This window comes from Rattus norvegicus, chromosome 19 (assembly GCF_021556685.1).
Source record: "Rattus norvegicus strain SHRSP/BbbUtx chromosome 19, alternate assembly SHRSP_T2T, whole genome shotgun sequence".
NCBI classification, from domain to species: Eukaryota; Metazoa; Chordata; class Mammalia; order Rodentia; family Muridae; genus Rattus; species Rattus norvegicus.
Genome location: NC_141552.1, coordinates 53,993,061 through 54,013,185, shown reverse-complemented (window position 1 = coordinate 54,013,185; position 20,125 = coordinate 53,993,061). Strand labels below are relative to the sequence as shown.

Below are 20,125 nucleotides of genomic sequence, written 5' to 3'. Positions count from 1 at the left end.
TCCACTTCTGGGGCAGTCAATGTCCTCTTCCAGCCTCCTTGAGCACTGTATGCCCATGGTCCACTTACATACATGCAGACAAAACATTCATACACATAAAATAAATAAAACCTTGGAGCAGGAGCAGCTGCAGCTGAGCGTGGTGGCACATCACCAGTAGGCAGACCCCTGGGAGTTCAAAACCACTCTGGTTATATAGCATGTTCCAGGCTAGCCAAAGTGACATGGTAAGATCTTGTAAGCCCTGCCTCAGACTTTCAAGTGCTAGATTACAAATGTGTGTATCAGGCTGGAGAGGTGGCTCAGTGGTTAAGAGCACTGACTGCTCTTCCAGAGGTCCTGAGTTCAAATCCCAGCAACCACATGGTGGCTCACAACCATCTGTAATGAGGTCTGATGCCCTCTTCTGGTGTGTCTGAAGACAGTGACAGTGTACTTATATGTAATAAGTAAATAAATCTATACACAATATTTAATCTCTCCCGTCTTAAAAAAAAAAAATCCATCCCGTCCTTACATTCTCTGGATTTCTTGTGATTCTGTATGAACACGTAGCTTGTAGAGGGTGCCAGGCTCTGGAAACATGTCTGACTCTTGGGCCCCATCCAATCAAAGGCAGGAAACAGCACTGTAGGATGGAAACATAGCTTTGTGGTCAAGCTCCTATCTGCTTCCTTCATCAAGACCATATGACTGCCAAGTACTCTTCCCCCACTCCCCCAACCTAAAAAAATCCTCGGCTAACCCACCCACCCACCAAGCCAACTTCTTATCAGTTTCTATTCTTGTGGCCCAGTGGGAGGAAGGAACCTGGTGGAGAGACTGCCGCAGTTCCTGCCAACATCGGTTGCTGAAGAACCACGGCAGCTTGTGGGATCATCCAGGGCTCGAGCACTGTGTCAAGAGCAGGTATAGCGAAGGCTTACTCAGCAGAAGACACTGCCAAAAGGCACAGCCATGTAAATGCCAGTCCCCTGGCAAACCAAGGAAGGAGGCACCCACACACACAAAGCAAACGAGCCCTGGGTGGGGAAGGGGGTGGGTAGAGAAGAAGCAAAGATTATCGGAGGGATGGGTGACTGAGACAGGAGACAGATCGGCACCAGGCCAGAGGATGAGGCCAACAGGCATGCTGAGGTATGCTGGCCCTAGAGGTGGCTGTCTCCAGGCAGTGACAAATCCAAACAGGGTCCAAATCCTTGGAACAGACTGGTGACTTGTACTCCGTGGGCCAGGCTGCTGTATTCTCTGAACACCCTATCTTTAGCTGTCTTTTGTTCTCCTCTTATATTTAGTAAAGACTTTGGGAAAGGTCAGCCTGTGGCAGTTAGCCTAATAAAAACTCAAAGATGTCTGCACCCATGCTAGGACCGGAAGCTTTAGGAGAAGCAATGTCAACCCCAATCCCCAGGCCCTGCTTTACATCCATGCCTCTCCGGAGTGGAGGCAGAAAGCAACTCAGTGAAAGGAATGAAAGAGATAGAGTTGGGGCCCTTGCTCAGCCACCATTTTGCCAGCAGAGACCTTCAACACTTTCTTGAGCTAGGATGTGGTAACACATGCCTGTAATCTCCAAGCCTTAGAGAGATCACTGAAAATCCAAGGCCAGCAGGCACTACACAGCAAGATCCTGCTTAGAAAGAGAGCCGGGGGGCTGGAGAGATGGCTTAGTGCTTAAGAGCACTGGCTGCTCTTCCAGAGGTCCTGAGTTCAATTCCCAGCAACCACATGGTAGCTCATGACCATCTGTAATAGGATCTGGTGCCCTCTTTTGGTGTGCGTGAAGACAGCTACAGTGTACTTATATATAAATAAATCTCTAAAAAAGAGCCAGAAATGGAGACAGAGAAAGAGAGGGAGAGAGAGAGAGGGGGAGAGAGAGAGAGAGAGAGAGACAGAGACAGAGACAGAGACAGAGAGAGACAGAGAGAGAGACAGAAAGAGAGAGCAAGAGAGAGCAGGAGAACATAGACTTTTCCTACAGGCAGCCATGTGGTATGTTCTAGAACCACCCTGCAAGGGGCTCTCCAAAGCCCCTCTGCCCTGTGCCCAGATTTTCCTTTCATCCCCAGATGGCAGAGTTGGGGCAGAGGCCCAGCTTGAACTTTTCCTCTTTTCCTCTTCTGACACTCTTCCTCTTCACTGAGGAGGTGATGATATGCTGTGATCTGTCCCACAAGGCTCCCAGTTGCTAAGTTATCACTTTCGCACTTCTGGAAAGTGGCAGCATCAGCTGCTATGAGGAGACACAAAGGGGACCTTCTCCTTGCTTCAGGCCCTCACCTCCAGGTGAGAAAATTCAGGTTTCGGGAAGAAAGGGGTCCTCCCGGTCTCCACTGCCCATCCACAAGGACCACCCCCATCCCTGGATCTGTCCTAAGTTCTGAGCTCCTGACCAAAATGATACCCATGAACGCTGGCATGAACGCTGACAAATGGGGTGGACTGGGGACACGGACTTCAGACCATTGACAATGACACCCGGAAAACAGACTTTATCATCTAGACTATGACAAGGATTTCCAACATCTGAGACCCCAGACACAGCTGACCTGGGAGCAGCACAGAGTCGGGTCCAGCGAGTGTCATTGAGGCCTGGAGTGTTATCACCTCAGCACTTGTGTGTGAGCGTGCGAAAGGGTAACAGTGGGTGTCCACCTCTACTGCTCTCTAACATATTTTACAACAGGGTCTCTCACTGACACCCCTATCACATACCAACTAACTGACAAGACTGGGAACCAGCAGGCTCTGAGGATCCCCCTGCCTCACGCACACACCATGATCCACACGCTGAAGTTATAGAGGGTGTGCAACTACTCCTGGCTTTTAAAAAACAGCAGGGTGCCGGGATCCTAACTCAGATGGTTGGGCAGGCACTTTTCCCACTGAGTTCCCTCCCAAGCCCAGGACAGACGTTTTATAGTCAACAGTAGAAACAAAAGACCTCGCAGTTGCAATCCCTGCTCTTGTTACACACAAGGGTCAGGAGTTCAAGGTCACCCTCAGCTCCAGAGTTAGCTTGAAACTGACTTAAGCTACATAAGGCCCCATCTCAAAAAAAAAAAAAAAAAAAAAAAAAAAAAAAAAAAAAAAAAAAAAAAAAAAGCTAGGGGCTGGGGATTTAGCTCAGTGGCAGAGCGCTTGCCTAGGAAGCGCAAGGCCCTGGGTTCGGTCCCCAGCTCCGAAAAAAAAGAACCAAAAAAAAAAAAAAAAGGCAAGCAAACAAACAAAAAAGACCTCCCTTCCAGCCTCCGGGGCTGCCTCTGCTACTCAGCTGTGTGTCTTCAGGTAAATGCGCCTTTCTGATTTAGCCTCAGGACCTCCGTCTGTGTGGTGAGCTTGACAATGCCTGTTGTCCTCCCTCTGCTAATCTCACAAACTCCTATCAAATATGTAATGGTCGTGAACTTTGGAGGAAGCACAGGCAGAAAGAGATTCTGCACGTCAGCCTAAGGTGACAGGGGGATTGAGCCAGGCCAGGCCCTGGGCACAAAGCTAGCGGGCAGATAGAATACACCTGCAGTTGTGGCAGACTGTGCAGGCGGGAAGAACTGGCTGGCTGCAAACATCGGAAGAGAAGGGATGATTCCTGCCAGGGAAATGGGTATGATGAAGAAGGAATTCGCTCAGTGAAGCCAACCTCACTGTTTGAGGAGGGGCCGGCGAGAACTGCCCCAGAGCTCCCGGGTCCTGTCCTCCAGCACTGTGTTAATATAAAATTTCATGTCCTCAAATAGACCAAAGTCCTTCACGGGAATGTTCTCTCTGAGCCCAGGCGCAGCCACCCGGCTAAGGCAAGAAGCCTATTCAGGATTGAACTTGAGGTCTCCTCTTGCCAAGCCTGAAGCTCAAAACCTAGGGTACACTGCTGAGATCTCAGAATTCCCTGGCTGAGGCAAGCTAGTTCAAAATCTCTCAAACTGGAAGAGACAGAGAACTGAGGCTCGGGGGGGGGGGGGGGGAGTTTTGTCTCTGCTCAAATCTGTCTCACTGTCCTGGATGTTCTATTTCAAAGACACCAGAGGGGCACAACAGTCCCCAGTAGGAAATCCCCAGAAAATTCTAGAAAGTATGATATCCCTACAGCCACATCCTGATAGGCCTTGCAATAAACAAAGAGGGAGGGAGCTGGCCTCAGGGTAGAATACAGGCAGAGCTGGCCCAAATCTTATTTCCTGGGACCTGGTTGAAGCCCTCATCAGCAAAGGTCACTTCTCAGACACCAGCCACCAGCCACCAGCCACCAAACACTATGCTGGGGCTCAGGAAGAAGGAGCCATTTGCTATAACTGGCCTATGTTAGTGAAGCTTCTTGCAGTGCGTGAAAAGAATGACTCTTTCTGAATGAGCATCAGGACAGGGAAGTGGATCCTCCCTAAAACTTGCCACCGGATACTGAACCCCTAAAGCTACACTGGTTCTTATCTTCATTCTTCACCTACTTGGGGCGTTGTTTTAACAAAGTCCGCCGTTCATTTTCAACAAAATCTCACCCTGGCTGCCCTTTAAACTCCCAATCCTCCTGCCTCTGCCTCTTTCCAAGTGCCCAGATCACAGAAGTGTGCCACCAGGCCCTGCTAACATTTGGTTATTTTGAGAGGTTCTTGCTACATAGTTGAGATTGACCTGAACTCCTATGTAGTCTAAGCTGGCCTTGAATACATGATCTTCTAGATTTATCTTCTGAGTCCTGTGATTATAGATGTGTCCTTGTTAGCATTCTATTATTATTGTTGTTATCGTTGTTGTTTTGGTGTTTGAGGACTGGTTTCTCTATGTAGCCCTGGATGTCCTGGAACTCACTCTGTAGACCAGGCTGGCTTTGATCTCAGAGATCCCCCTGTCTCTGCCTCCCAAGTGCTGGGATTACAGGTGTGCACCACCAATGCCCCACACCAACATTCAATTTTAAGATGATAAACTAATAAATCTACTGTGATTACTGATGTAAAAGTTCACAAAACTGTCATCAGGACTCCGTGGCCCCAAAGGCATACTGGACACTTTAATATACAACGTCTTCATAATGAGCAGCTTTCCTTTAGAGACTCATCTCTCTTCACATTACTCTGTGTGATGCAACCCAGCCAGGCCTAGCCGATAAAAGCAGCAAATGCACTCAGCCCAGGACTTGGCTAGGCCAGGACTGAGCATGAGTCTCAGTTTAGGATTCTCTCTAGCAAGCCCAGGAAGGATGCTGGGAGGGTGGGGCCAATCATAACTTATGATGAACCAAGAGTTCCCCTTTAATCAAAGGGCACTTTAAAGTGGGTTCTCTCTTCTTCTTGAGACAGTCTCATGTATCCCAGGTTGTTCTCAAACTGATTCTGTGACTGAATAAGGCCTTGAACAGCTAATGCTTCTGCCTCCAGTTTCCCAGTACTGGGATTACACTTGTGTGCCATCATGTCTGGGTAAGTGAGGTGAATTTTTGTTTTGGACAAGGTCTATTATGTAATTATGTAGCGCTGGCTATCTTGAAACTTGAGATGTAGATCAGGCTGGCCTTGAACTCACAGGGATCTACCTGTCTCTGCCTCCCAAGTGCTGGGATCAAAAGGATGCATCGCCACTCCTAGCAAGGCAGATTTTATTTATCTCTTTATTTATCTATTTATTCAATGTACATGAGTGCTCTATCTGCATGTACACTTGTGTGCCAGAAGAGGGCATCAGATCCCATTTTAAATTTTTGTGAGCCATCTTGTGCTTGCTGGGAATTGAACTCAGGACCTCTGGAAGAACAGCCAGTGCTCTTAACCACTGAGCCATCTCTCCAGCCTCAGTAAGGCAGATTTTTATAACTGAAGTCCGATTGATGCAGTGTCATACACATACATGCACAATCATTTTCCATTTCTTTTTTTTTTCTTTTCTTTTCTTTTTTTCGGAGCTGGGGACCGAACCCAGGGCCTTGTGCTTCCTAGGCAAGCGCTCTACCACTAAGCTAAATCTCCAACCCCCCATTTTCCATTTCTTAAGCAATTTTAGAAAGCCCCTTAATTGTATCACTTGCTACCATACCTAAAAACAATGTCCTGAACTTGTACTTAAATACCATGTGCTTCCTAAGTCAGCCCAGCCCAGAGGCTCACGAGAGCAGCAATGGTCTGGGAGCTGATGTTCTAGGATTCCTGGTAATATCTTGGTTCTGGCCAGGACCAAAGTCCTTTTCCAACCAGGGCCACTACTCAAACCTACACTCCTTAAAGCTGGCTGTGGTATGTATGGCCTTCTAGACAGGCCTGGGACCATTAGTAACCCCTGCCAGAAGCCCCCAACCACAGGGAAAACTCAATAGGAAAAAATGTGTTTGTTTGTGTCCCCTCCCCTCTTCTGGAGACTGAAATCAAGTTGGCCTTCCCCATTTCTTCCAGGAATTGAACGTAGGGCCCTGAGTACATAAAGCAGGAGTTTTTATCATCAGGCCACATCCCCCGTACCCGTGCCCTTTAATATCTAGCCATGTCGTAATATCCTAAACCAGATGATACCCACCCCACCCAGGAACAGCCACATCCCTGAATGCTCCAGAGCAAAGGTGGGACTCCACAAACATCTGCCAGTCCTCATCAGGTCTGCCCAGCTGAACAGCAGAGCCCTTAAACCAAACCAAGCCAAGCCACCTGTAATCAAAAACACTTGGGAGGCAGAGGACAGAAGAGCACAAGGACATTGTCATTCAAGGACAATCTTTTCCAAAGTTAGAAAGGCCAGGCCAGGGGCTGGGGATTTAGCTCAGTGGTAGAGCGCTTACCTAGGAAGCGCAAGGCCCTGGGTTCGGTCCCCAGCTCCGATAAAAAGAACCAAAAAAAAAAAAAAAAAAGAAAAGAAAAGAAAAGAAAGGCCGGGCCAGCCTTTTACATCGAAGCAAAACCAGTGGGTAAAGGTAATTACCACTCCAGCCTGACAACCTGAATTCCATCCCTGGAACCCATGTAAATATGGAAGGAGAGTACTGTCCACAAAAGTGTCCTCCAACTGTCACACACAAGCTGTGGTTTGACCCCCACCCTCCATCATACCTGTACCTCAAAATGATAACAACAGATTAAGACAAAACAGGCACCAAGCACTGTAAAGTGAGGCCGGTAGGTGTGGGAGTTGCTGTACAGGCTGACCTCTCTCCTAAGGTGGCTTCAAACTTCTAGATCAAGATCAGGACTGAGTGAGTCACCCCACAGTGAAGACCTCAGTTGACCCCAGATGGGAAAGGAAGCTAGCAGCCAGGCAGGGAACCCCAGCTGGGCTGAAGCCAGAGGAGCCGCACAATAGACTGTCAGGAACTGCTGGGCTGCCCAGAGCGGGCAGCTGTCTGCGTGTAAAAACCAAGGGATCTGTTTCTTCTTCCTTATCACACTGACCCCCTAGCAAGCTGCCAAGCTGCAGAGAACAAGCCCTCCCACACTTTCAGGCAGACACAATCCTCTGTGACCAGCCCAGCACAAAAACTTACCTCCCCTCCTTGGCGGGGTGGGGCACAGAGGGCCTGTCTGGCCGGACCCTTTAGTTCTCTGTCCCACCTCCTTGGAAAAAGACCCAAGAATGCTGTGCTTCCCTGTGTTTTTGTGTTTGGACTTTACATCCTTATATAGCCCTTCCTCTCACACCTTCCTCCTCTACTGAGATCCTAGCAGTGCCCATGCCAGGCAGGTTCTCAAATACTGGCAGACATTGTACCTGCTATGATCCATCTGTGATCCCACCTCCCACATGGGCTTAAGGAAAACCTGGCCGGAGCAGAGTCCAGTGTAAAGAAGAACAGAGAAGCCCCGTGCTGGTGGTGGCCATGCCTTTAATCCCAGCACTGGAGAGGCAGAGGTAGGCAGATCTCTGAGTTCAAGGCCAGCCTGGTCTACAGAGCAAATTCTAGGCCAGCCAGGGCTACACAGAGAAACCCTGTCTTGAGAAACAATCACAACAACAGAAAACTTGAAACGAATAAACAAGACATATGAATTAGCTTCCAGCACGTATGGGTGGCCAGCCTAAGGAAGGGATGAACCTTTCTACCCAAACCCCAGACTACAGTAGGGACTGGAGGTGGATGAGGCACTGACAACGGGGCAGCAGCTCCTCCAGCTTCAGGAGTCTACGTGCTCTGCAGAAGCCAGAACTGCCTGTTTGCTGCGTACTGCATCCACGAAGGTTAAGAGGAAGGTCAAACCAACTTGCAGACGTCTGGTCACCCAGTGCATTCTGGGCTCCCACTCTACCCTCCTACTCAGAATGTTCCTTCTCTGTTGGCTTGACCAGATGGCTTGAGAGTGAACTTCTCAGAAGCCCTCTGAAATCTTTATTTACATGTGAATTCTGAATTCCACAGGGGAACAGTGATTTGCTTTGGGTCACAAAACACTGTAGAGAATTAACGGTATTTAAACAAAACTCAACCCTGAAGTAAAAAGTTTTGCTGTGCTGAAATTGAACTTCCTCTTTGCAATATCCCAAGTCTCCAGGGGAAGACTGAAGGCTGCAGTTGGCTTTTCTCCGCTCTACATAAGATCAGGGATAGATAAGAGTTGCCAGATAGATTGTGGTGGAGCACACCTTTAATTCAGCCCTTGGGAAGCAGAGGCAAGTGGATTTCTGAGTTTAAGGCCAGCCTGGTCTACAGAGGGCTTTCTAGGACAGCCAGGGCTACGCAGAGAAACTCTATCTTGAGAAACAAAACAAAACAAACAAACAAACAAACAACAAAAACCCACAAAAAAAAAAAGGGGAAAAACCTGCCAAGACTACAGTATGGGTTGGAAGAGTCATCTCTCAGAATGTAGATGGCCGAGTGTCCCCTATGTATGCCACAAGGTTTCCTACTTGAGATCAGAACTCACATTCATCCAAGAGGTTTTCCCATATGGCTTCATGGTCAAGTGTGTCTTGCTTTTCAGAGGCTGAATGACGTAGCTTCATCAAATGCCTACAACTCCAGCCTTGAGCTGACCCCCCTTGACAGAAACTATTTATCAGTAGCCTGAGAAATAGCTTCTTACTCTAAAACAGTGTCCACCATTCTTACCCTCTTCAGTTTTCTGAGTCTAAACTCATGTCTGGGGCTTGAGAAATGGCTCCACCGTTGCAAGCCATTGCTACTCTTAAAGAGAACTGGAATATGGTTCTTAGCACCCACACTGGGCAGCTCATAATCGCCTGGAACCCCAGCTCCTGGGGAACTGACCTCTGGCTTCTGCAGGCAAGCAGATGGGTGGGCAGACAGACAGACAGACATGCACGTGCGCGCACGCACACACACACACACACACACACACACACACACGCACGCACGCACAAATAAATAAATCTTTAGAATAATTTCCCCACCCCCTAGCACCCAGGGCATTCCCCTAAGTAATACTGAAGAACAAGCCAGAAGCTAACACAGGCACAGGTCCATGGGAACATCAGTCCCTTTGGGGAAGGGAAAAACAGCGATGGCCAGCTACAGAAAACCCCGTGGGCCTTTAAAGAACAAGAGAGCTGAACACAAAGTACCTCCCAGGCCTCCCTCACCACATCCCCTTGAGCTACTATCTGTTCTGGACTCAGTATAGGCTCCTGAAAACTTTAATTTCCTCCTGGCATTTTATCTCCCAGTCACCACGTACCGCAACAGCTGGTACTGGGCCTTTAATTGAATATGGGTGGGAATGGGGGTCAGAGACAAGAGACCCCAGCAGTCTACTAGTCTACTTTTGCAGGATTTCTTTCGAAAGCAAAGGAAGCCTATGGAAAGAAGCAGGAGGGAGGAGGGTTGGGGAGGCACTGTGGGAGAGGGGCTAGGCTAGTGGGGAGGCAGGAGCAAGGAGGTCCCCGTCTCACCCCTTCAACTCTCTTACCTGGATCACTCCCACAATCCCCCTTTCTCCCCCTCTTCCCTTCCAGCACCATCACCTACACACTCCCCTTAACCACAGAAACAAATAACTTGTTGATTTTTCCTGCCAGAGCAGTTCCCTCTAGACCAATTAGCTGTTTGTATTTGTTGCTGATTTCCCTTCTCTGAAGGCCGCTGACCTGCTAAGGCTGAGGGGCTGGGGCCTCTCCACAGGGCTGGGACTCCTCCCACACCTCAAAGATTCACAGCAAGAGAGGTTGAGCAGTGAGGGTTGCTCCTCGGGGGGTCCCCAGGTTATGTCCTGTGAGCCTCACAATGCTGCTCTTTCAGAAGTCAAGAAGCCTATGCCTGAGGACAGCCTCAGCCCTAACCACATAGCAGAAAGTGGGCTTATGTAGCTGTCTGGCATAGCCTCATTCTGATCCCAATCAAAAGAGAAGGCAAGAAAAAAGAGAAAACAAAATGCTGCTGGACAGGGTGGCATAGAAGACAGACACACAGGGACCATGAGTTTGAAGCCAGTCTGGGTTACACAGCACACTGAGATGAGACGAGCCTGTCTTAAAACAAAACAAGGGGTTGGGGATTTAGCTCAGTGGTAGAGCACTTGCCTAGCAAGCGCAAGGCCCTGGGTTCGGTCCCCAGCTCCGAAAAAAAAGAAAAGAAAAACAAAACAAAAGGATGCCAGTGGACCCAGTTCATACTCCAAGCCACAGGAGAAACCAAGGCCTGCTGGGTAAAGACCAGCACAGAGGCAGAACAGCTACCTTCTTCCAACACCTCAGCAAGAATAACCCTTCTCATGACACGCTGCCTGAAGGAAAATGCCAGGCTGAGGAGAACTCCTTAAGATTTTCAACATTTGGGGTTGGGGATTTAGCTCAGTGGTAGAGCGCTTACCTAGGAAGCACAAGGCCCTGGTTCGGTCCCCAGCTCCGAAAAAAAGAACCAAAAAAAAAAAAAGATTTTCAACATCTTCTTTGTTCGTGTGTGTGTGTGTGTGTGTGTGTGTGTGTGTGTGTGTGTGTGTGTGTGTGTGTGTGTATGTTTGTAGACAGGGTTTCTTTGTGTAGCCCTGGCTATCCTGGAGCTCACTCTGAAGACCAGGATGAACCTCAAAACTCTTGGTGCCTCTGCCTCCCAGGTGCTGGGATCAAGGACGTGTGCCACCACCTCCTGGCTGCTTTTCAGTATCTTATACCAGAATGATGTGTGCTACGTTAATATGGATATTGTACAAATAAAAGGTTAGCATCCATGGGCAGGAGATACGGCTCGGTGATTAAGAAACGCCTGGTTTTACCGAAGAAGCAAGTTCCCTTTCCAGAACCCACGCTAAGCAGCTTAGAACTGACTGACCCCTGTGGGCATTGGCACCTGTGTGGGCATACCCACGTGCAGACACACAAGCACAAGCAGACACACAATTAAGAACAAGAAGACACGGGCTGGAGAGATGGCTCAGCCGTTAAAGGCTAGGCTCACAACCAAAAATATAAGAACAAGAAGACACATCTTTAAACAATTTTAGGGACCACATCAAAAGAAGCAAAAATTACATTCCCCTTCTTGTTTTCGCTTCTCCCTTCCCACGACTTCCTCTCTCAATTCCACACGAAAAGTCAAGGAGATATCACAGAGATCTGAATTGACAAAAACAACCCCACTTTACTCCAGGAAGACAGCCTTCTGCTCTGGTACGTTCTTCGGCGTGCCACTAGAGTGGACCCTGTTCCCACCCTGCTGCTCTGTCCCACAAGAGGAACTTCCCCAGGGCTTAGCTAGAAATCCAGAGTGGCTCCGAGCCCAGCTGTGCCCTAGAGCCCTAGACGAGGTCTGTGATGGCAACACGAACGCTCGATTGACAATATGTTGTAATTACAATAATGATTTATAAATAAGCAGCAAGAAGTACTTGAGAACGGCTGGCCAGGGACCCAGGCAGCTGTCCCTTGGTGAGCCCTGCGTGGTGCAGGAAGAGAATGCATTCTGCAGCCGAGGCTGAGATTTCTTTCCTCCTCGAGAAACACTACTTGAAGAATTCGACCCTACTAGTTAAGAAAGACTTATTAACACACACTCTGAGCAAAGAGCAAGAAAATACAAGTCCCCAGAGAAATGGGCCAGGCCCTTTAGCTCCTAAGGTATGCAGGAACAGGGGGTGGACAGAGAGGCTGATGGGAAGGGAGGCTGGGGTACAGAAACTGAGAGAAGCGGGGGGGGGGGGGGGGGGGGGGGGGGACACCCGACCATCCTAGCTAGGCTTAAAGAGAGGAGGTGAGAAATTCAAGTGCTGGTTAGAAAGCCTCAGCTGCTCTCAGGTTACTATGCGGCTTGTAGGCACCGAACCTCAGACGGCCGGATCAGGAGTGAAAACACTGAGGGAGATGCTAGGTACACTGCTTGTTGGCAGTCACACTCAGCTTCTACAGAACAGGCCGCATTATCTCCTGCAAACCGTCCTCTTGGGTGGTCCCGTTCAGCTAAAAGAGCCAACCTCAGGCGTCAAAAATGTCAGACTCCGGGGAGTATTTTTCCAGAAGACGATACTGACTTTTCTCAACCCCTCCCGGTCACCCCTTTTCCGTCCCTACTGCCAAGCCCAGCCTTCATAACATCCTCCTCAGGCACTATCTTGCTCTCTGTATCATCCCTCTCCTCCTTGTCCCCTGATGACCCAGTCAGACCAGGTTGCCTATCAGGCTGCCCTTGGACAGCTCACAAACCTGTCACGATAACCCCCTTGCCACTTGCCAATTCGAGTCCTTCCTGGCACTTTTTGGGTCAGTCTCTTAGAGCATCTCCAGTATCTATTTTCCCGCTCTCTAAAATAGAGTCTGGAGGGGATGCGTCTCCTGCCCTCAGACGCTGCCCCCACCACTGGGAAGCGTATGGCCCAGACTGGGATGGGAATCTGGGCACAGATTCTAGATTCCTAGAGACCGCACTGCGCTCATGAAGTTCCTGTTATAACCCCTCTGAGACCCTGAAGGGGACGTCCCAAATCAGGAGTCTAACTGCCACCTCACAGCCGTCCAGGAGAGCCCTTTCTTATCAAAAGAATACTCTGAAGTGAAGCTCTCAGAAGCAACATTTCTTACTGGTTTTCTCTTTGTTCTCATTTCTTTTTTTTTTTTTTTTTCCGAGCTGAGGACTGAACCCAGGGCCTTGAGCTTGCTAGGCAAGTGCTCTACCACTGAGCTAAATCCCCAACCCCTTGTTCTCATTTCTTTTTCTTTTTCTTTTTCTTTTTCTTTTTTTTTTCCTGGAGCTGAGAACCAAACCCAGGGTCTTGCGCTTACTAGGCAAGCGCTCTACCACTGAGCTAAATCCCCAACCCCTGTTCTCATTTCTTTGTCCTTCTTTTTCCCTTCAAAAACAGTCAAAGAAACTTGGTCTCTTTCCCCAAGACAAACTGTAGGGACTAGAACTCCAAGAAATGAACGAACAACAACAAATTAGGACTTTTTTTTTTTTTTTTTTTTTTTTTGCTAAAGTAACCTTTGTCTGGTCCACCTTGTCTCATAGCAACATACATATCCATAAAGAAAGTCCTCTGCCCTATGTCCACCCCCACCCCCCCCAAAAAAAAGGATTGCTATCACAGGGTAAGCAAAGCGGCTGACAGGCATTAGGTCAGCTTTTGGGTTCTTTGTTTTGTTTGTTTTTTTTAAATAATTTATGTTTTATTTTTATGTGCATTTCGTGTACGGTCTGTGTGAAGGGAGAAATCAGATCTACTGGAACCTAAGTCACAGACAGTTGTAAGGTGCCCTGTAAGTGTTGGGAACTGAACCTGGGTCCTATGGAAGAACAACCGATGCTCTTAACCACTGAACCATCTCTCCAGCTCCAAGCCAGCCTGGTTTTGTTTTGTTTTTTGGTTTTTTTTTTTTTTTTTTTTTTTTTGGCTCAATCTTACTTCTACACAGCTGTCTATGCTTCCTCGAGCCAAGCATAAAAATTGGATAGTTCACCTGGGTCTTCAAGGCATGTATACAACTATGATTAAATTAAAACAAATTTGCTATGTATACTTTGCTCTTGTTAACTTTTGTTGTTTTGGTTTCTTTTTTGTTTGTTTGTTTGTTTGTTTGTTTGTTTTGGAGCTAAAGACCGAACCCAGAGCAAGCGCTCTACCACTGAGCTAAATCCCCAACCCCTGTTTTGGTTTCTTTAGATGGGGTCTTGAGACACAGCCCAGACTGACCCTGAATGTGGGACCCTCCTGCTTTCTGTGCACACATGCACTACCATGCCTGTTTTTATGAATTCATCTATATGAATGCATGTGTCAGTGTGTGTGTAGAGCATCTGCCTCCTTTGGGCAGGTCTCTTATTCGCCTGGAGCTCACCCATTAGACTGGACTGGCCGGCCAGTGAGCCTCAGGAATCCTCTTGCATCTGCACTTCCTGCACTGGGATGACCAGTATGCAGTGCTACGCCTGACATTTCTTTATTTTCTTTCTTTTTTTTATTTTTTTATTATTTTTATTTATTTATATGCGTACACTGTAGCTGCCTTTAGACACACCAGAAGGGGGCATCAGATCCCATTACTGATGGTTGGGAGCCACCATGTGGTTGCTGGGAATTGAACTCAGGTCCTCTGGAAGCGCAGTCAGTGCTCTTAACCACTGAGCCATCTCACCAGCCCCTCTGACAGTTCTTTATGCGGGTGCTAGGACTTTAACTCAGGTCCTCCGCAGGGCAAGCTCTTCACAACTCACAGTCTTTCCCCGGGCCTGGATGTTTTGCTTTAAATTTCACGTATGAAATGCCGGCACCAATGCCAACCTTGCTGCACTGCCAGGAGGAAGCCCTGACATCCTGAGGCATCCACTGCAGTGCTGGGCCAGCAGTGAGCACGCAGTGAGTCTGCGACTAGAGCTGTTAGAAGGACTGCTTTAAGACCGGCTGAAATCAGGAGTCCTTTTGCCCTCACTAACCCTACCTGGATCTTTCTCTGCCTGTATACATTTTCCCTATAGATCTCTATCTACGTCTCATTGACCTGTAAAGAGAAAACATTTTCAAAACACCTTGAGACTCCTCTGGCTTGTCTAAACTCCAGATTCCTGGGCACCTTGTCCAGTGTGCAGCCATAACAGGACTTCACCTGGCGGGCACTCTCTGATCCTCTCAAGTCTGGAAAATCTACATGGAACAGACAAGGTCTGTCTAAGTTCCTGCTCTACTGTATATGGGCGGCCACCCTTTTCCAAAGTCCTGGTTCCTAAACATCCTGTTTGGTCATGAGGTCTTTTTTCCAAGAACAATGGGACTGTGGTCATAGTGGGACTGACAGTTCACTCCCTCCCCCGAACCACCCCAAGTCAGGCCTTTCACTTAGCCTAGCCCTGGGCAGCGCCAGAATGAAAGAACAAGGCTAACAGGCACAGCTGCCACACAAGGCTTGGTGGGGGAAATAAGGTAGAAGTCTTTCTTAAGACTTTCCATCTGTCTGGATTAGCTAACCATGCAACGATAATAAAGGCTCAAGACAGTGTCTTTCAAATGCTAGCCCCGGGCTAGAGAGATGGCTCAGTGATTAAGAGGACTGACTGCGCTTCCGGAGGTCCTGAGTTCAAATCCCAGCAACCACATGGTGGCTCACAACCACCTGTAATGGGGGAATCCAATGCCCTCTTCTGGAGTATGTGTGCCTTAACCAACTCTCCAGGTGATTTCCAGACCTGGAAAGTACAAAGAATCCAACCCTAGACCTTAATCATAAGCCTCCGTACTTGAGGCACAGCGGTACAAATCTGGAACCTCCAGGCAGCAGACAGAAACAGGAAATTGAAAATGAAAATTCCAAGCTGCATCGTAAGACTACACGGTAGGTTCCGGGACAACCAGGGCTACCCAGTAAGATACCACTTCAGAAATGGAGATGTATTTAAAGAATTTCCACACGATCAAGTGCGCGGCTCAGCATTAGAGTGCACACCTGCGATCCTAGAACTCCTGCCACAGAGGCAAGAGAATCAGGTGTTCAAGTCCACCTTCAGCCAGGCATCCAATCTGAAGACAGCCTCAATGCAGGTTAAGTCCTTGTATCCAAAAACAAAACGAAATGCAAATACATAAAACCAACTACAAAGCAAACAAAACATCCTACAGAATAACCAAGGAATCCATTTCCCACCCTCCTCCTCACACAGTATTTCCTAATCACCTTCTGCTATTAAAAACAAAAACAACAACAACAAAAAGCCCCTCAGGGCTGGAGAGATGGCTCAGATGGCACTTGCTGCTCTTGGAGAGGACCAACGTTTGCTCCCAGCACCCACAGTAGGTGTCTTACAACCACCGGAAACTCCAGTTCCTAGGCGTGTGACACCCTCTTCTGGCACCCACACGCATATGCTCAGACACACACAAAAATGATTCGAGCCTTTGAGAAAAGAACTCACCCTAAGGAAGGAGCCAAGCTGCCTTATTTCACCCACGCCCTGAACAAGACAAAGAATGCATGCCCTGAAACCAGGCTTAAGGGGAGAACTCAAATGGGGAGACACATAATGAGGGTATACGATACATACATGTGCATACATGCGCTGACTTGTGTGTGGAGGAGTCAGTTCTCTCCTTCCAATTTATTTGGGTTCCAGGGATTGAACTCGGGCCCCCAGTCTTGTTTGGCAGGTACATCTATAGACCCCTTTTTGGAGTTTCTGAAACAAGTTCTCATTGCATAGCCTAGGATCCCTTGAAATGGCAATCCTCTTGTTATCCTGAATGCTGGTATATCAGAGGTGGCCACCATGCCTGACTCAGGATGACTCTTATGAGCTTCAAAACTAGTTCTATCATTTGGGCTCTCAAAGTGTCTAGGGCTTATCAGCATGCCACAGAACTCTACAGTGGTCTGTGGGGGCACCGACACTCCCATGGGCCCCTAGCAAGCTTGCACAGTGTGCACATTTAGATATAAACATTCACACAGACAGTTGGCCCCCTGGCCTCCCTTCTCCATTCTCAAGTTACAAGGTTAAAAGCATCCTATTCACAGCCAAGGGGGGCAGGGAGCATAGGAAGGACCACGTGGGAGCAGAGAACCATCTGGTTCAGATCAAGACTGCTCACTCTGGACCCTTACAAACTTCTGAAGAATCTCCTCCCTCCCTGATGGCTCACAGGTTCCCCTCCCTCCCTTCCCCTCTGAGAGACTGGAGATGCGGGAAGAAAAGTGTGACCCAAGGGAAAATCGGCTGAAGGAAGAGGACAGAAATCAATCAATCAAACAAACAAACAAACAAACAAAAACTGAATCACACAAGCAAATCTGTGTACCCTCCCTCCCTCTTCAACTCAGACGCACCAGAACTAAACTAGAGATCACCGCCTACAAGCACAGTGCCTTCCTCCACAAAGTGCTAGGAGCACTCATCAGGCATCCCTCTCAGAAGGGGCAACCCCCTCCAAAGTTAGCAGCAGAAGCCAGATTAGCTTAGAAAGGTGACCAGAGTCTTCCGATGCCACCATCTCCATAAAGGTAAATGGTCCCTTCCAACCTAGACTTCTGAGACCACGAAGCATGAGGAAGGAATGGCCAGTTTCTAGACATTTGTAGACGGGGTAGAGTATGGGTTACTGACTAGGAATGGCTACTTCCCCGGGGGCCCCAGGGTTTCCTGAATTCTTCTTAGTGTAACAGATGGAAAACAAGAAGCAAAATGGGAGGAGAAGGATGCTCTTTGCAAGAGAGAAACAGAAAGGCTAACTTGAACCAGCAGCAAAGGGACGGAGACTCCTCTCCAGGCAGAAAGCTAAGCAAAGCTATGCAAAGCAGGGACAACAAAAGTAGTGGAAGAACTAAACAAGGGGACACCTATAGGAGCCCGGGCCGGAGTTGTATATGGGGCTGGGAAGTTTGATTCAGTCACGGCATGACTGGAGGTAAGTAACGTGTCTTACATGGCAAACGATGGAAGGAACAGGAGGGACAAGGGACAGTGCTCAGGCCAGGCTCCAGAGAGGGCTGGCAAGTTTTTTGTTGGTTCATGCCTCAGTTTCTCCAAAGGAGTAAGGGGGTCAAGCTGTCAGGTCTTATTAGAGAAAACTAGGCCACAGAGCATAGCTAGGGGTCAGTGCCAGGTAGGGGAAAGGCGGACGGGTAGAGGAAAGAAGTGAGGATGGTGCAGACAGCTTGTGACCAAGAGAAGTGGGGCAGGGGATTCTGGATGGAGCAGGTTCCCAAGCGCCAGGGGCTAGAGGTACCAACACCTGGGGTGTGGAAGTGTGGACGAGGACTGAGAACTCAAGGGCTGAGGCTGGGGGCTGCCAGCAAGGAGTGTCACAGGAGCGCCTGAAAGGCTGGGAGCGGCTAGCTGTGCAGAAGCAGAAGGCGGGGATCCGGATAGAGGCCAAGGCAATCGGACCCCCGCCCACACGGCGCCCAGACCCGAGGGAAGTTATTGCGCTGGACCCGCTGGATCTGGGCCTCTGGGCCAAGCCCGCTGCCCGCACAGAAAAGGGTAGGGGCAGCACCGGGCCCGAGGAGCCCCGCATCCCGCCCTCTCTCATCCCGCCCGCGCACCTCAGTCTGCGCTGGGCGCCGCGCGGGCCATGCTTGCCGCTCCTGCCGCCGCCTCCGCCCGTGCAGAAAGCTGCCGCCGCCGCCACCACCGCCGCCGCCGCCTCCCGCGCCCGGACCCGTTAGCTTCTCGGCTCTCCTGTCCGCCTGCCTCAGGCCAGTCCCGCCCTTGCCTGGCCCTGCCCTCCCGGAGCGCCGCGGCTGCAGCTCAGCCCGGCCCCTCCCCCCACCCCTGCCCAGCTAAAGGGAAGGGTGGGGGAAGGGGGCGGTGCCCCCTCCCCATTCACATCCTCCGGGGCTCTCCCCTCCCTCCTGTCCCCCCCCTCGCTCAGGCATGCTGGGATATGTAGTCCGGTCTGGCAGGACCCGCCAGCAGCTCTCTCCATTAGGGACTATTGCTCCCAGAAAGCAATGCATTCCCATATCTGAGATCATGGTCTTTGTAGTTCTGCCCGGATTTTGGGGGTTAAGGCGCAACACTAAGGGGCGTCTTCTTCAGTTTCCCAGCCACGCGACTCCGGGCTGCTGAAACCTAGTAAGGTGCGGTCTGTGGTACCCCAGCCAGGCTTTGGTACCTGGTTCATCAAAAGATGCGAGTAAGATGAGGATGCCTCTCACACAGGGCTGTGATCAACTATGGCCAAGCCCAGCTCAAGGGAACTGTTTGTACTTGCTCCTGCCAAGAGCCACGACCTGAGCCAGCTGGGTTCATGCCCTGGCCCTGCAAGCTGCAGCTGCAGTGAGGCCGCTAGGTCCAGGCTGTTGAAAAGAGGGGCACCAGCAGCGATGTGGACATGGGTTTGCTCCTATGAGACTGCACATCTCGAATTTTGAAGTGTCTTTCTTGTGGGCACCCTACAACCCTTATCCATTAGAGCATCTCCTGACTTCAGACTAATGACTCGTAGATACCTTTAGGTTCCTATTCTCTAGGGTAACATGTACACATTTAAAATATTCATCCACAGCAGTGTTAGCCAGTCCTTTCCTCAACTTTCAAACCTAGCTCCGAACCATTAGGAAGTTCCTAACTGATTACACATCCACTCTCCAAACGTCTCTGACTGGCCAATGATCCTCAAACGACTTCTGGTTCATTTGCTCTTGGACCCTAGAATTTTTTTTTTTAAGATTTATTTTTATTTATACGAGTACATTGTCGCTATCTTCAGAGACACACCAGAAGAGTGCATTGGATCTCATTACAGATGGTTGTGAGCCACCATGTGGTTGTCGGGAATTGAACTCAGGACCTCTGGAAGAGACAGTTCTCTTAACCGCTGAGCCATCTCTCCAGCCCGGGACCCTAGAATCTTAAGTCTGTGTTTTCTTTCTCTTATTATGTAACCCAAGATAGTCTTAAATTCCCTTCATATGCCAGGCCTGCCTGGGTTCTTACCTTAGCCTCCCGAGAGTTGGTATTCTAGACATGAGCCAATACACACTGCAATGCACTTTGACCAAATCTTTTGGGTTCTGACTCCATCGCAGAGAACCCGACTTAAGGGTGAACTCGAGTAAACTAACAAGCTGGTACCTAGCACCAGTTTCCAGGTGATTGTCCAACAAGTCTGTACCCCCAGGTTACAAGCCCGCCCAGGACATGTCACTTTCTAACAACCACCAATCAAGAGAAAAGCAGAAGTTAAACTTATGCTTTGACTCCCAGCATCAGCCAATTATGTTAAAGGCCATAGTATGCCCCGCCCCCAGTCAGTTGTGTACCAGACTAGAGACCCACTTC

The 20,125-nt window shown here is 49.2% G+C and overlaps 1 protein-coding gene across 4 annotated transcripts in view; it reads right to left on the bottom strand.

Annotated features, from left to right (window-relative positions):
• St3gal2 (ST3 beta-galactoside alpha-2,3-sialyltransferase 2) overlaps positions 1-18,615 on the bottom strand; it is a 49,878-nt gene extending 31,263 nt beyond the window's left edge. For 3 of the 4 annotated variants that reach the window (XM_087595101.1, XM_087595102.1, XM_087595099.1), the window contains exons 1-2: positions 18,385-18,615; positions 518-628 (exon numbers count right to left, since the gene is read on the bottom strand). The gene's annotated coding sequence lies outside the window, so the exon portion shown is untranslated. The remainder of the gene's footprint in view (positions 1-517; positions 629-18,384) is intronic. The other variant, XM_087595100.1, reaches the window with a different exon arrangement.
• Positions 18,616-20,125: the final 1,510 nt, after the last annotated feature.